Source organism: Leuciscus leuciscus (assembly GCF_965113295.1).
Source record: "Leuciscus leuciscus genome assembly, chromosome: 20".
Classification (NCBI taxonomy): Eukaryota; Metazoa; Chordata; class Actinopteri; order Cypriniformes; family Leuciscidae; genus Leuciscus; species Leuciscus leuciscus.
Window position 1 is genome coordinate 34,736,190 of NC_138744.1, and position 16,468 is coordinate 34,752,657.

Below are 16,468 nucleotides of genomic sequence, written 5' to 3' on the forward strand. Positions count from 1 at the left end.
CACAAAAAATAGAGATTAAAAATGAACTTAAGAAAGAAATTTACTTTTGCTATGGTTTAATAAATGTCTATAGATTTTTTTTTTTTTTTAAGAAGAAGAAGAAAAAAGAACTTTGCCACAATTTTGTCTCTATAACGTGTTGATATGGCAACTAGTGTAGATGATTCTGGTGAATGATCGTGTTTGCGTACTGTATGGATGGACACTACAAGACACCGTACCTGAGGAAGTGCGCATGCGCATTAGTTTTGCCCGTTCTGTTGCACTTCGCACATCTCCCGCCAAGTTGTGAGTATAGCTTGCTGCCTGTGGCTGTGTACAGTGTAAGTGGCAGAAACACAACAATACAACATTCCCCACACGACTCTACAGGACTACAAATGTATATATAAATTCCCTTATCCTAATTCGGCCCTGACGCCTACAGAGGAAGAGACCCTTTCCTCCGCCCAGGGGTGCTGTGGACACACACAGGTCATTTAACATTAATACAATGATCATTCATCCTCTAAGCTACTTGCATTTCTTTTCAATTATGCTAATGAGTTTTACTTTCTTAGGTGGTGAGAGTGCTCCTGTCTGCAGGTGGAAGTGACGCCACTCCTTCACTGGCTTTTAGCAGGGAAATCACCAGAAGTAAGTGTTTTACAACATGCATTTTAAAATATCATTATGTTTTAGAACGATATTTATGTGATGTGCGCTCCTAAACTTTTCCCAGAGAGAGATTCTTCTTTGACTCGCGGTCCGGAGCCGACGAGGATGTTGATTTTAACAGAAATCTCCGAAAGTACTTATATATATATATATATATATATATATATATATATATATATATATATATATATATATATATATATTATATTTTAACCTCATTTGCAATACCGCTATATATTTTGTAACATCATATTGTTAAAAATTAACCCATTGTAAACGGCCCAAATTTAAAATGGTAATATCAGTCTCGTGACCATGCTATCATGAAGCTTGAATGGTTTGTTTTGGTCGCTATATTGGATTTAAAGGTGCATTGTGTAATATTTAGGAGGATCTGTTGACAGAAATGCGATATCATATACATAACTGTTTTCAGTGCTGTATAAAGACCTTACATAATGAAGCGTTATGTTTTTATTACCTAATTCTATCTACATATATTGTGGGTCCCCTTACATAAGATTGATTATTTTTTCAAACTCAGACTCATTGGCCTTGGCTCATTTTCTGTGAAGAATATATATCAGAACACATTTTCAATGACCACACACTGTACACTACTGTTATTGTGTGTGTGTGTGTTCTTGTATATGGTTTATGAGGACACAAATGTGTATAATGACATGGGTATTACAATGTAAACATGGTCTATGAGGACGCCTGTGTCCTCATAAGCCAAACGGCTTAAAAAACAGACTAAATAATGTTTTTTGACATTCAAAAAATGGCAAAAGTTTTCTGTGATGGGTAGGGTTAGTGTAGGGGGATAGATTATACAGTTTGTACATTAGAAAAAGCATTACGCCTATGGAGAGTCCCCGTAAACCACATATCCAAGTGAGAGTGTGTGTGTGTGTGTGTGTGTGTAAGTGTGAGAGGGTGTGAGTGCAAGAGTGAGTTTTGTGTTTCTACCCCTGCCGTTCCCGCACAGGGTTGCAATTCTTAAATGTGATCTAACAAAGGTAAAGAGAAAATATTAACCATATATGCAGTTTATATTGCTTGTAATTGGGATGAGGTAAACATCTGTTGAATATTTTAACATACATTTTTGGATTGTGTTGAATTAAAAACCCAAACATGCAGCGAACATTGGCTGAATAACAAAAACATGAACACCACACAAGGGTTAATACTTCAAATTTAATTATTTATAGCTTGAATTAAGAAGATTGTGTAGTTATTGTTTCTGTTAATTAAGCTATTTTATAATTGATACAGAAGTCTGTTTTTCTTCTTTTCCAAGGTGATTTTTCTCCATCAACCCAGAGAAAGGCACTAAAGTGGAGAAGACAAACATCCCGTCTTCACGTGAACCCAAGAGTCCTTACACTGATTTAGGAACAGATTATGAGTGGCGTGACGTCTGAAACTCTTCCATCTTGAAGGTTTGATTCAGCTCCTATGTTCAAGATTAAGAAGCAAGTTCACTTTTCAGACGAAATTGTAACAGACGAGTGTTACAGAGTTTTATTGCTATTATATTTTCTGATTTGTTCATTTCTGATTTTCTACAGTTTAAAACTGTAAAGTTGTTTACATTTTTAATGTATTTTTTTAACCACAGCTGGCAGATTTTTCTATTAAAATAACAGTATTTTTTTGTATAAACTTAAAATGTCTTACAGTAAATCCCTGTAAATTTTATTACAGTGATTTAACTTAACATTTTTTTTTGTAAAAACAATGGTGTAGATCTCAGAATCCGGTGCTGATGGACCCGGGACAGACGATGGGTCGGGATCGTCCTGACTGGAGTCCGGTGTCAGCTCGATACTAGAGAGACTGGATAAACCTGAGACAGATATCAGCTCTACATCTGGTGCCGACTCTGGATCCAGGACAGACGGATCGCTCTCAGGTGACATCTCAAAACTGGATACATCTGAGACAGACATTAACTCCATGAGGGATTCACCGGAGACCAATGACGTCTCAGAATCGTATGGATCTGCATTAACCAGCAGCTCGACTCCAGATGGACACGGATCGACTGATGGCGCCCAGTCAAACCCGGATAAATCCTGCTTTACATCCGTGGGATCGCAGTAGGGCACTATATCGACCTCACTGCACCCGAGGGTGGGAAGCTCTATAGCCTTCCCTATTCTCCGTAAGAAAGCATAGATGCCTTTATTCTTCTTCCTTTTCTTTGGCTTTTCTAAAGAAAGGTAAAAACATTCCCACAAGAAACCGTAAATACAGAGGCGTGACATAAGAACAGACAGAAGAACATGGGACATCCGTGGTAGTTACTGAACATCAGCTCAACATCTGCGTGTCCAGAGCTACTGAACATCAGCTCAACATCTGCCTATCAAGAGCTACTGAACATCAGCTCAACAACTTTGTGTCCAGAGCTACTGAACATCAGCTCAACATCTGTCTGTCCAGAGCTACTGAACATCAGCTCAACATCTGCCTATTGAGAGCTATTGAACATCAGCTAAACATCTGCCTATCAAGAGCTATTGAACATCAGCTCAACATCTGCCTATCAAGAGCTACTGAACATCAGCTCAACAACTGTGTGTCCAGGGTTACTGAACATCAGCTCAACATCTGTCTGTCCAGAGCTACTGAACATCAGCTCAACATCTGCCTGTCCAGAGCTACTGAACATCAGCTCAACATCTGCCAATCGAGAGCTATTGAACATTAGCTAAACATCTGCCTATCAAGAGCTATTGAACATCAGCTCAACATCTGCGTGTCCAGTGCTACTTAAAATCAGCTCAACATCTGCCTATCGAGAGCTATTGAACATCAGCTCAACATCTGCCTATCGAGGGCTATTGAACATCAGCTCAACATCTGCCTATCAAGAGCTATTGAACATCAGCTCAACATCTGCGTGTCCAGTGCTACTGAACATCAGCTCAACATCTGCCTATCAAGAGCTACTGAACATCAGCTCAACATCTGTGTGTCCAGAGTTACTGAACCTCAGCTCAACATCTGTGTGTCCAGAGTTACTGAACAGGCAGAAGCTGACCTGATGTTCAGTAGCTCTGGACAGACAGATGTTGACCTGATGTTCAGTAGCTCTGGACAGGGAGATGACCTGATGTTCAGTAGCTCTGGACAGACAGATGTTGAGCTGATGTTCAGTAGCTCTGGACAGGGAGATGACCTGATGTTCAGTAGCTCTGGACAGACAGATGTTGAGCTGATGTTCAGTAGCTCTGGACAGGGAGATGACCTGATGTTCAGTAGCTCTGGACAGACAGATGTTGAGCTGATGTTCAGTAGCTCTGGACAGGGAGATGACCTGATGTTCAGTAGCTCTGGAGGCTGGGGCTTTAGACATCCTGTGGCCAGGATTTGAAATTTGGTCTTCTGGTTCTCTGTCCCTCCTCCATTCATCTCTTCATTGAGGCTGAGGCATCGAACGCCTCCAAAGGAGGACCCTCAACGCTGATTCGTATCAGATCTTCTACTGTTTTAGGGTGTAATGAAGATCTAATGTCTGACTTGATCCACTTCTGTACAGAGAACCCTCTCTCACACTGTGCCGCAGACACAGGAAGGATCAGCATGATCCTTACCAGATGAAGGATATTCTGAAACAAAAATCATTTAAATTTCATTGTCAGGGTAGAAGCATTCAGCAACAGCATAAAATAATGCAATAATTATAACAATCCAAAATGTATTGATCATCAAACTACTTAGACATTATATTACATAGCCTACCTGTAAATCTGAACAATAGGGTTCCTTGGTCAGAAGGACTTCCCATAACCCGTGGTAGCTTTTGTCTTTGAAGGACATGAACACCAGAGTTTTCAAGGCCTAAAACTCCTCCTCAGCAAGGGCAAAGTCACAGCCATTCTTTAATTAGATCAAATCCAACTGTAACTGGTTGGCTCTTAAATGATTAAAGCTTTTAACAAAAAGCGATCAAAAGTCTATATTTTCATTATTACCCATGAATTACCTTTCCAGTACAACTTTAAAATGGTCCAACAAGAAGTGGACCTCCTCAATTCCATAATCAACCAACTCCTCCACTGTCTCTGGCCAAACATCATGGTTGAACACCTGAAAACATTGGACCGCTTTGGTTGCTGCAGTGTCTGTTCCATGTCCCTCCTGACCTAAAGTAGACGTAAAAAGATGTTTCTATAATAATTCTATTTTGTTTTTGTTTTTTACTAAAGTGCAAACTGAGTGGAATAAGGTTAGTAAATGGCCTTTAGTTTTTTAAAGATAGTGATTTATTTTAGTGCAGGTCATCAAAAGTATGTAATTTACATATAATGTTAACCATCCTGATCTTAATAACATACAAAGTAGGCTGCTGAAACCTGAGACAGATATCAGCTCTACATCTGGTGCCGACTCTGGATCCAGGACAGACGGATCGCTCTCAGGTGACATCTCAAAACTGGATACATCTGAGACAGACATTAACTCCATGAGGGATTCACCGGAGACCAATGACGTCTCAGAATCGTATGGATCTGCATTAACCGGCAGCTCGACTCCAGATGGGCACGGATCGACTGATGGCGCCCAGTCAAACCCGGATAAATCCTGCTTTACATCCGTGGGATCGCAGTAGGGCACTATATCGACCTCACTGCACCCGAGGGTGGGAAGCTCTATAGCCTTCCCTATTCTCCGTAAGAAAGCATAGATGCCTTTATTCTTCTTGGCTTTTCTAAAGAAAGGTAAAAACATTCCCACAAGAAACCGTAAATACAGAGGCGTGACATAAGAACAGACAGAAGAACATGGGACATCCGTGGTAGTTACTGAACATCAGCTCAACATCTGCGTGTCCAGAGCTACTGAACATCAACTCAACATCTGCCTATCAAGAGCTACTGAACATCAGCTCAACAACTGTGTGTCCAGGGTTATTGAACATCAGCTCAACATCTGTCTGTCCAGAGTTACTGAACATCAGCTCAACATCTGTGTGTCCAGAGTTACTGAACATCAGCTCAACATCTGTCTGTCCAGAGCTACTGAACATCAGCTCAACAACTGTGTCCAGAGCTACTGAACATCAGCTCAACATCTGCCTGTCCAGAGCTACTGAACATCAGCTCAACATCTCTGTCCAGAGCTACTGAACATCAGCTCAACATCTGTGTCCAGAGCTACTGAACATCAGCTCAACATCTGTGTCCAGAGCTGCTGAACATCAGCTCAACATCTGCCTGTCCACAGTTACTGAACATCAGCTCAACATCTGCCTGTCCACAGTTACTGAACATCAGCTCAACATCTGTCTGTCCAGAGCTACTGAACATCAGCTCAACATCTGTGTGTCCAGAGCTACTGAACAACAGCTCAACATCTGTGTGTCCAGAGCTACTGAACATCAGCTCAACATCTGTGTGTCCAGAGCTACTGAACAACAGCTCAACATCTGTGTGTCCAGAGCTACTGAACAACAGCTCAACATCTGTGTGTCCAGAGTTACTGAACATCAGCTCAACATCTGTCTGTCCAGAGCTACTGAACATCAGCTCAACATCTGTCTGTCCAGAGCTACTGAACATCAGCTCAACATCTGTGTCCAGAGCTACTGAACATCAGCTCAACATCTGTCTGTCCAGAGCTACTGAACATCAGCTCAACATCTGTGTGTCCAGAGCTACTGAACAACAGCTCAACATCTGTCTGTCCAGAGCTACTGAACATCAGCTCAACATCTGTGTGTCCAGAGTTACTGAACATCAGCTCAACATCTGTGTGTCCAGAGTTATTGAACATCAGCTCAACATCTGTGTGTCCAGAGCTACTGAACATCAGCTCAACATCTGTGTGTCCAGAGCTACTGAACATCAGCTCAACATCTGTGTGTCCAGAGTTACTGAACATCAGCTCAACATCTGTGTGTCCAGAGTTACTGAACATCAGCTCAACATCTGTGTGTCCAGAGCTACTGAACATCAGCTCAACATCTGTGTGTCCAGAGCTACTGAACATCAGCTCAACATCTGTGTGTCCAGAGTTACTGAACATCAGCTCAACATCTGTGTGTCCAGAGTTACTGAACATCAGCTCAACATCTGTGTGTCCAGAGTTACTGAACATCAGCTCAACATCTGTGTGTCCAGAGCTACTGAACATCAGCTCAACATCTGTGTGTCCAGAGCTACTGAACATCAGCTCAACATCTGTGTGTCCAGAGCTACTGAACAACAGCTCAACATCTGTGTGTCCAGAGTTACTGAACATCAGCTCAACATCTGTGTCCAGGGTAGTGTAGGCCTAGTAGGCTGTGTTATGTATAGACTATATTATGTATAGTCAATAGTACATATTGACTTTATGATTAATTTAATCTGTTTTGCACATGCATCGCCACAGAGTTAACCATTTCAGACAGTACCGGACAGCAGCCTGTCTCGTTCACTTCACGTGTGTGGCCGTTACGCACAGCTGTGGCCGCTCCAATTTACCTTCAATGAAATCTATGTCAAAATGCGTTTACGCAGAGCAGGGTCATAAACGCGTGTGTGTCTGAAGTTCAGCGAGCTCCACGGAGCACTCCTTCAGTCTATCCACGGAGCGCTTAACAGCGCTGAATGAATGATGATCTGCTTTTATGTCATTTTTCCTTTTTTATTCAGAATATTCACAAATGTGTTAGCTATATGGCATGAAATATCTGATATTCCGATTGTCAAATACATGCAAGTGGAAGTGTATTGTTGTTTAAACACCTTTATAACGATCGCGTTAGTTGAGCTGAATGCTCGATATAATTTTATGACACAACATTTTGAAATGTAGGCTTAAATCAAACACATTTTAATTCAGATTCTGTATATATATATATACACAGTTCGTTCGTTCGATCAGATGCAGTAACATTACGTTACTGTAATATGGATCGTTTTCTGAAAAGAAAAGCAAATGTGGGAGACAGACCTGTGCAAGCAAAGGCTTTCAAGTGTGTGGTGAGAAAGTACGACGCTGAATACATTAAATTTGGTTTTATAAGGGCAGGTACTGAGACTAAGCCGAAGGCGCAGTGTGTTGAATGTGGAGAAATTTTGTCAAATGAGGCGCTAAAACCATCAAAGCTGCAGAGACATTTGAACTCAAAACATCCGGGCTGTGCTGAGAAGCCAAAAGATTATTTTCTAAGGGAAAAAGATGAGCTTCAGGCTCAACAAAAAGTCATAACATCGTTATCAACTCAATCAAAAGTCACATTGAAAGCTATAGCTAACGTTATATGGTTGCCGCTCGTGTTGCTCGTAGTAAGAAAGCCTTTACTATCGCTGAGGAACTTATTTTGCCAAGTGCTGTGGATATGTGTCGAGAGTTACTGGTTGATGCAGCTGCAACCAAAATTCAGTCAATACCACTTTCCGATGACACCGTGGCTAGACGAATTGTTGACATGAGCGATGACATTGAGTGCCAACTCATGGAACGAATAAAGGCAAGCCCTTATTTTGCCATACAGCTGGACGAGTCGACGGACATAAGCAACTAGTTTTTGTCCGATACTGCATGGACGGTAATCTTTGTGAAGATCTGCTATTTTGCAAAGAACTTCCAACGAGAACAGCGGCAGATAATGTTATGCACTGTCTTAATGAGTACTTCACTGAAAAAGGTCTTGATTGGAAATACTGCTCAGGTATTTGCACAGACGGCGCGGCTGCTATGACGGGAAAACATCGCGGTGTTGTTAAATAAATCCAAGAGCGAGCGCCAGAAGCAAAGTGGACGCACTGTTTCTTGCACCGGGAAAGTCTTGCAACAAAGCACGTCACCAGAACTGCATGAGGTCATGAACATTGCTGTGAAAACTGTAAACTATATTAATGCACTCAACTCAAGGTGTTTTGCAGCTCTGTGTGAACGACTTGATGCTGATCATTTGCAGCTCTTGTACCACAGTGAAATAAGGTGGCTTTCAAGAGGATGTGTGCTTAATCGTCTTTTTGAACTGAGAAAAGAAGTGCACACATTTCTGGAAGAGCAACGCTCCCCTCTTGCTGAGCATTACACCGATGATCAATTCTGTGCAAAACTGGCTTACTTATCTGATATATTTGATCAGTTAAATCAGCTGAATGTATCAATGCAAGGCAGATCATAATAAACACAGCACAGTGTTTTTGGTTTCAGACAAAATTGAGGGATTCAAGAAAAAACTCATTCTTTGGAATAGAAGAGTCAAGGAGGGACGATTTGACATGTCTCCACATCTGAGTGAAACTTTAGAAGCCTCTTCTCATGTGCACATTTCAAGTGTTATAACCCAGCACTTGTCTCAAAAGTTTACTGACTACTTCCCAGAGGACCCTCGACATGGAAACCTTTGGATTTTGGACCCATTCTCTATGGATCCTGCTTCAGAAGACATGGCTCTGTCCACTGTGTTGGAAAATGAACTAATGGAACTATCAGCTGACAGTAGCCTTAAACTTCGACTCACTCAAGTTGACCTTGCTTCATTTTGGTTACTGGCTGCAAGTGAATATCCTTCTCTGTCAAAGCGGGCAATCAAATTTCTATTGCCTTTCACCACCACATACTTATGTGAGTCAGGGTTCTCCACTGTGACTATCACAAAATCAAAAGCAAGGAGCAAACTGAAAGCTACTTTGAATGCTACTCTCTGTGTCAGTCTCTCACCCATTTCACCAAGACTTGATCTTATTATCTCCAAGAAGCAAGCCCAAGTGTCTCACTGAGGGTATGCAGAATATGCATTTTGTAGCAAGGTGTCTAAGTATATATGTTTTTTCTCATGTGACCTACTCCAAAAACCCGCTCATGTAAATAGTGTATGTTAATGTGTTGGGATTTATTAATGGTCATAGACCTAGAGTGATTGTTGATGAAAACTGTTATTGACATGTGACACACCTGTTAGACTTCCTCATTTTTGGGTGGGAAGGAGTATAAGTAACTTGTCCAGTTTTTCTCCAGATGAAAAAAAAAAAATATATATATATATATATATATATATATACACACACACACATATATATATGTGTATATATATATATATATATATGTAAAATTTACGTAATGCTTCAAGTTTGTTTAGTATGTAAGATTGTTTTAAACACGTTCATATTGCCAATTGTATTTGATAAATTACACTTACAGTATGTAAACTGCAGTGAATGAACTTTGTTGAACATTTCTGCTAATGAATTTAGAGAATGTTCCCCTCTTGTGTGTATGACCTGATGTTACAGGCATGTTAGCCTGGATGTGGGGATGTATTGTTAATTAATTTGTTAAAAGAGTGTTCCCCTTGTGTGTCTGACCCAGTCATTGATTACTGAGTAAACCTGTCAAGTCTTTTTTATACAAGGATAGTTTTCATAGTCTATATAGAATTTTCTGTTATTTTGAGGCAAAAACGCTTAAATATGTCATTTTGGTGATTAAAGATGAGTTTTAAGAGATACAATTATTGACTACAGGGGGACTTTAAGTACATTTTAAAACTGTACTTGCAGAGAATATAACATTGATGAAATGAAAGGACACTTAAGTGTACTTAAAGAGCGACACTTTCAGGACTCTTTGGTAACACTAATTTACAGTGTTACATGCATTTACGGTAGTAATAACTATAGATTATGCATAATTACATGCAACTCACCCTAAAACAAACCCTAATCCTACCCTACAGTAAGTGCACATATTTTGATCATTATTTCTCATTACTGTACTGTATCATTGCACTGTAACACAGACACCTTAAAATAAAGTGTAACCAATTGTTTCTTAACTCACTTTATAATAGTTCCAACATTTTACCTTCAAGTACATTTTAAATCTTTGTTTTAATAATCTTTTGTCTATAATCTCAAAAATACAAAATATGAATGAAATATAAAACAGTTTTCAAAAACAAATGATTACAGGCTCAACACAAAATATTAATATATAAAATGCCCGATGTAAACATTGTACAAGTTTAAAATGTAGCAGCAATCAGGGCTCCGAACCTGTTCAATGAACGAAAAGAGGAAACAGAATAAAACGAAATATATAAAACTAATATATAGGCCTATACACAAAATATAGGCTATTCACTTAAATAACACCTGTTTGGGTCAAAAGTGAGAGATTTTATCTGTCCCTGTCAATTTAGGACCGAACCAATACATTTAAAAAAAAAAATTTAAAATCCCCCTTTTAGTCCGACCGACTTGCCGGTTTTTACCCTTCAAACCACTAATACAAATGCAATAAAATAATATTAATTATATTTAGTAAGTATAGCCTATTGTGAATATAAATTGCCCATAGGCCTACATACAAACGTAGGCTACGCTCTTTCTTTTAAATAAAAACCCGTGGCTTGATTATCAAATGTAATTTGTATTTCAATACATTTAAGATGAGTATTTTTGTATTTTCAAAATACATAAAATACTTTTTGCCAGTGAACCTCTTTATCAGGGTAATGATTTTGTGCATCAACTTCAGACTTTCACTAGCTCAACATTGGATCAGCGATTTTTTCTTTTCTTTTTTTCTTTTTTTTAATAAGGTGAGAATGTCATGATCAATTCTACTTGTTGATTAGAGTTAATATAGAGCATTATTCACTTCAGTTAACATGAAAGAATAAAAGAAAGAATAGTTGATTTTTATCAACTAGCTTGTCAAATGTGTTTAAAGCATTACTGCATGTTAGGCCTGGGTGATATGACACTATATATCATAGCGATGATATAAAGTTTGAATTGATGGAACTTTTTCTAAATCATTTACATAGATGGACCTATTTGTGGGGTAAGCAAATATCCGTGCAGCTTTTAGTGGGCAGGAATTACTGGAACGTTGGAGTGGAAAAAGGGGTAAATAACATAGAGCTCTTGCTGCTCTAATTGACTTACTGCTGATATCAAGTGTTGTTTACATTTAAATGATCCTAAACAGTCTATGTCAGTCCAGTAGATTGTGTTGATTTTTTAAATCAACACAATTGTTTCTGAAGCCTTGAAGCCTGAACGCACTTGCTGCAAGCTCTTCACAACTCTACAATTTGGTAAGTCTTAGTGATTTTTCCACAGTCTTTGTAGTTCTTCTTGATTCATTATCATGGAGCAGCGTCGGTCACGAAGAACCAGGGCTCTTCCCACACGCCGGAGGGGATTCTCTTCCAGTCCGGACCCTTGTGAGCTTCCACAGCTGGCAGCTGTAACGTTGGTCAGGTTAGATCACACTTACAGCTGCATCTTCGCCAAAGCTCAAAGGCTTTGGGTTTGGGTTTGGAAGAACGCTACTTGAAGAACTCTGCTGTCCTTCCTGACATCCGTCCAGCAGTCTCAGTCTCTTCTGTGGACGTGCGTCAGCAGCAGGATGAGCCCATCTCCATCCACGGCTACAGCGTAGAGGCCTACCAGGACATCTACCGCTCTGTGGTGGAGCCCATGATGAAGACACGCAGTGTTCGGCTGAAGATCAAGCAGCGACTGTGGGAGGCACTCAACCGCCCTTCACTGGTGGAGACGGAGCATCCTGATGGACGTGTCCGGATCACTGAGAGCTTCTCCACAACCAGCAGAAGCTTCGCTCCTCGAATCCACGTGGACATCAGTGAAGAGCCCCTGCCTGAGGAACCCCGAAGAAAGAAGCCCAGACACTGAGTCATCACAGTGTCACATGGAGCCCGGAGTATCACACAGCGGGACCTGTATGTAAATACTGTATATAGTTACAGAGCAAGTTTATAGTTTTATGAGTAAGTTTTATTTTGTAGAGTAAGTTTAGAGTTTTATAAGTAACGTTAAGTTTTATTTTCTAGAGGTGCTTTGCACATTGTTTGAGGTTGTCAGGATGTTTTTGGTGATTGTCAAAGCATTGATATGCTGTTCATAGGTTGTTCAAAGTGGTTTTTAGCGTTTTGCTACATGGTTGTTGGGATGTTTTGGATGGTTTCCTGTGTGTTGACCTGGAGTTGACATGCGTTTGCCAAGGTTTTTTTGCGCGGTTGTTAGCGTGTTGCTTTGCGGTTGCTGGACTCTTCTGAGTGGTTTTTCATGCATTGCTATGTGGTTGTCAGGATGTTTAGAGTAGCCTCGTTGGTTGATATGCGGTTGCTTTTTAGCAGTTACTGCAGGTTAGGGAAGGTTAGGGTCCCTCACACGGTTTGCAGCTTGACGTGCTGTGAGGGCTTGTGTGCATCAGTGATGCTGAGAGCTACGCCACTGGTACTTCACAACTACTGCTAGGGTCACCCATAGTGGACAGGTCTCAGCTGAGATGCCAGACGAAGACAAACCACCTGATTCTGGACAGCAGGAGATTGACCTGATGTTCCTGGCAGAAGATCACTGTCTTGTTACAACGACAACAACATCAGAGGTACCTGAATGGAAGAAAATCCATGATTCAAGAAAAACTGATTATTTGTGGAAGTCATCAATGGATCAATGGAAGCAACCGATCGAACAGAACAAGGTAAAACAGTTTAATATTAGCAAAGGCTGCATTCTTTCTTCAGCATTTTTGTAAAAGTATTCGGCCAATTAAATCAGAGGAATGCTAATATTATAATTTCTTACATTCTTGTATATGTATGATAAATATGAAATAATTATCTTCTAAATGCAGGCACACGATCATGTAAATACAGGCAAAAAAATTTATTAAAATACAACAATTACTATTCACAGGTAAACACTATCACAGTAATCTGAACTTCATAAACAGACACTGTTCTTCTTCTACTGTTCTTCTGTTTTGGCCTTGAAAAAAAAATTCGTGAATTTAATTTCACCACAGGGGGACTTTAAAACGTCCACCGCAAGGATCCATTAGGCTTCTATTCAAAGGGTAGAAATACCTGCAGAAATACTCATAAGATATTCTTATAAAAAGTTGTGAAATAGTTTTTTGTGTGAATAGAATGCAACAGAAAACATTTAGCTTTAAATATCTCATACTTTTGTTTTTCTCCAGTCGCCACTGTAATAAATTAAAATAGCAATAATGGGAAATGGAAACAAATAATAATACAATCAATATTGCATGTTATCATAATACTGTACTTGAAACAATGAATCAGTCCACCATTGGTCAAAGAGCTCAATCGTCAATCGCTCTTGTCACAGAAATGGACAGACAATAAGGTGGCCGTCTCTTTAGATTTTTAGGTAGAAATGCAATGCTTAATAAATAAAGCAGCAATAAAAGGAGAATTTGTCAGTGATTATTTTGCAACTCATTAATCTCAATCTCACTAACATTTCAATTGGAACATTTAGGCAACACTTCTATAGTGTTTTTATGCTATACGAGCAATAATTCAGGTTTATGGAGAGAAGAGCGTTACACAAATGCGCGACACATTAACATAAACGCCATATTGGAGCAGCAGTTTCATGAAAACACAGCGTGTAAAAGAAAGAAAACAGACTGAATTTAAATCATGTTTGAGTCAGCTCGCTCTTACAGTGCACAGTCGAGCCCACTCAGCCCAGGCTTTATATACAGGAGGCAACTAGAATTGAAAACGAAGATAGAGAATGTGATTTCATGTTGAATCGTAGGGTGCGTTTCCCGAACAACGACGTAACTCTCTGCTTAACTACCATAGTAGACCTACGATGCATCGTTGAATAAATCATCTAGCTAGTCACGACTGTTTCCCGAAACTGTATTGTCGCAAAGTGGTCGTTCAACCCATAGATATTATATAGAGACTAGATGCCCTATTGGCCGCTGGGCACTGAGAAATGCGGCCGCCATCTTATACCGGCGGTCGTATTCCTAGTTTCGTTGCGTGGCAGCAGTGAAGATGCTAGAGCACTGTGGAGTATTTTTCCTGTTCTAATCGGCGGACCATCGCAAATAGGGCCCGGGGGATTACTTTTAACATTACCGTACTATTGGTTGTATTTTGTGAATAGAATATTATCAGATAATTGAGAAGGAGCAAGGATCTTTGATATTACTGTACTGAAATCGTAGCCAGCTAACGTTAGCTAGGCAATGTTTACTGTACCAGCGTAAGACGGTGTTCACCTGACATGGAGAGGTGGGGTAAAGTAATAATTACAAGAGCTTCTCGGTTATTTTAGTCCCGTCCGAATGTGCATCTCAGTAATCATTACGGACAATGTTAGTAAAGATTACGGCGACTTTTAGCTTCTGTAAAAAGGTCCAGGAAAATTACCTCAGGTAACGTTTATATTAATAGACGTGCGAATAGACCCTCTGTAAATCAAGTAATTTCGTGTTTAAAGATAGTTTCCTGTGGTTCTTCAAGTATTGAGACGCTTGAAAAGGCATTCAGTTGCGTTCTAGACACTAGGAGAAGTCATTACCATTCAGATCAGAAAGAAGTTCGAAAGCACTTGTAAGAGGCACGAAACTTACTTTTAGCGCAATCCAATCTGAAGTTAATTCATACATTTTTCGACCGGACATAACTGTTTTATATATATATATATATATATATATATATATATATATATATATATATAGGTTATTTGTGTTTGCGCACGTGATATCAGGAAGCAATGCAAATGTAAAACACACACGTTTCTTCAACTTATTAAAATATCTTGCTTTACTGCAACTATCTGTTTCTGCTTCTTTATCATATTTATAGTGTGTGATTTATAAAATACCTTATATCCTGCATCACATATTTTGATTTTGGACGTCTGGTCACTTTATATCTTATATCAGAATATTATATTACTGTTAAGCCTACTATGAATATTAAAATACGCCGAACCATGTGTCCTGTATAATAGCTACATGAATGACCTTTGCAGCAGAAAAACCCGCGCGAAAATCAGTTCAGTTTTCAGTTCGGTATGATTAATTAAATGCACTGACAGCTCATTGCACCTGCCATACAGATTACACTGAGTGGAGCGGGTGACCGGTCTAAGATGGCGGCCCCACGGCTCACCCGCGCCAGTAACGATGCTTTTGGCTAACGATGCTTTTGGGAAACGCACTCCTGTTGAGACTATTTAGTGTGTTCGCCGTGAACATACTCTGAGTTGACTAAACTTACTCCCACACACTTTTTTTTAAACCAGCATGCCTCGATTAAGCAAGGTTTGGTTTAATCTTCCGAGAGTTCAGGCCTTCAGGGTTTGCTTGACGGTAAGATAAACTGGAAAATATAAATAACTATTATATGCTCACCAGGGTAAGGTAAAACACGGTTTGGAAAATGGCTTTATGATGTACTCACTCATTATTGACATTTTATTAATTTTTACATTATGTAGAGTTCTCACATGAAGGATCATAATGTTTTTTTCCCCAGATTTTTGATACAGATCAGTTCTATTAGCATGCATTAAAAGGTACACTATGCAAGATCTGTACCTTAATATAACAGCTTCGAAATCATTTTGATGGTAAACAAACTCGTAGTACGGCGAATAATCCCGATAGCAAAGCAGGAGGGGGGACGCAGCTGGAAAAACCAGCGATGCAGCTTGAGAAGTATGACCAAAACAAATCTCACGAGAATCATGACTTGCTTTATGGCACGACATCACATACATCAACAACATATGAAGCAGCCTCAATGGAAGAAGACACTTGCACGCATTTCAGACGTGAATCATGGCAGAGTGGACGAAGAAAGCGTGGTCGGAAGAGTGCAGAGACTGCTCTGCACGACTCTAGGGGTCGCTGTGTAGAAATTCAGAAACTGCAGAGTGTGCATTTAAAGGAGCTGTATGTAAGAAATGTATTTCAATTAATCATAAAATGGCCCTGATATGTCACTAGACATTAAGAAATCATGTTCATTTCAAATACT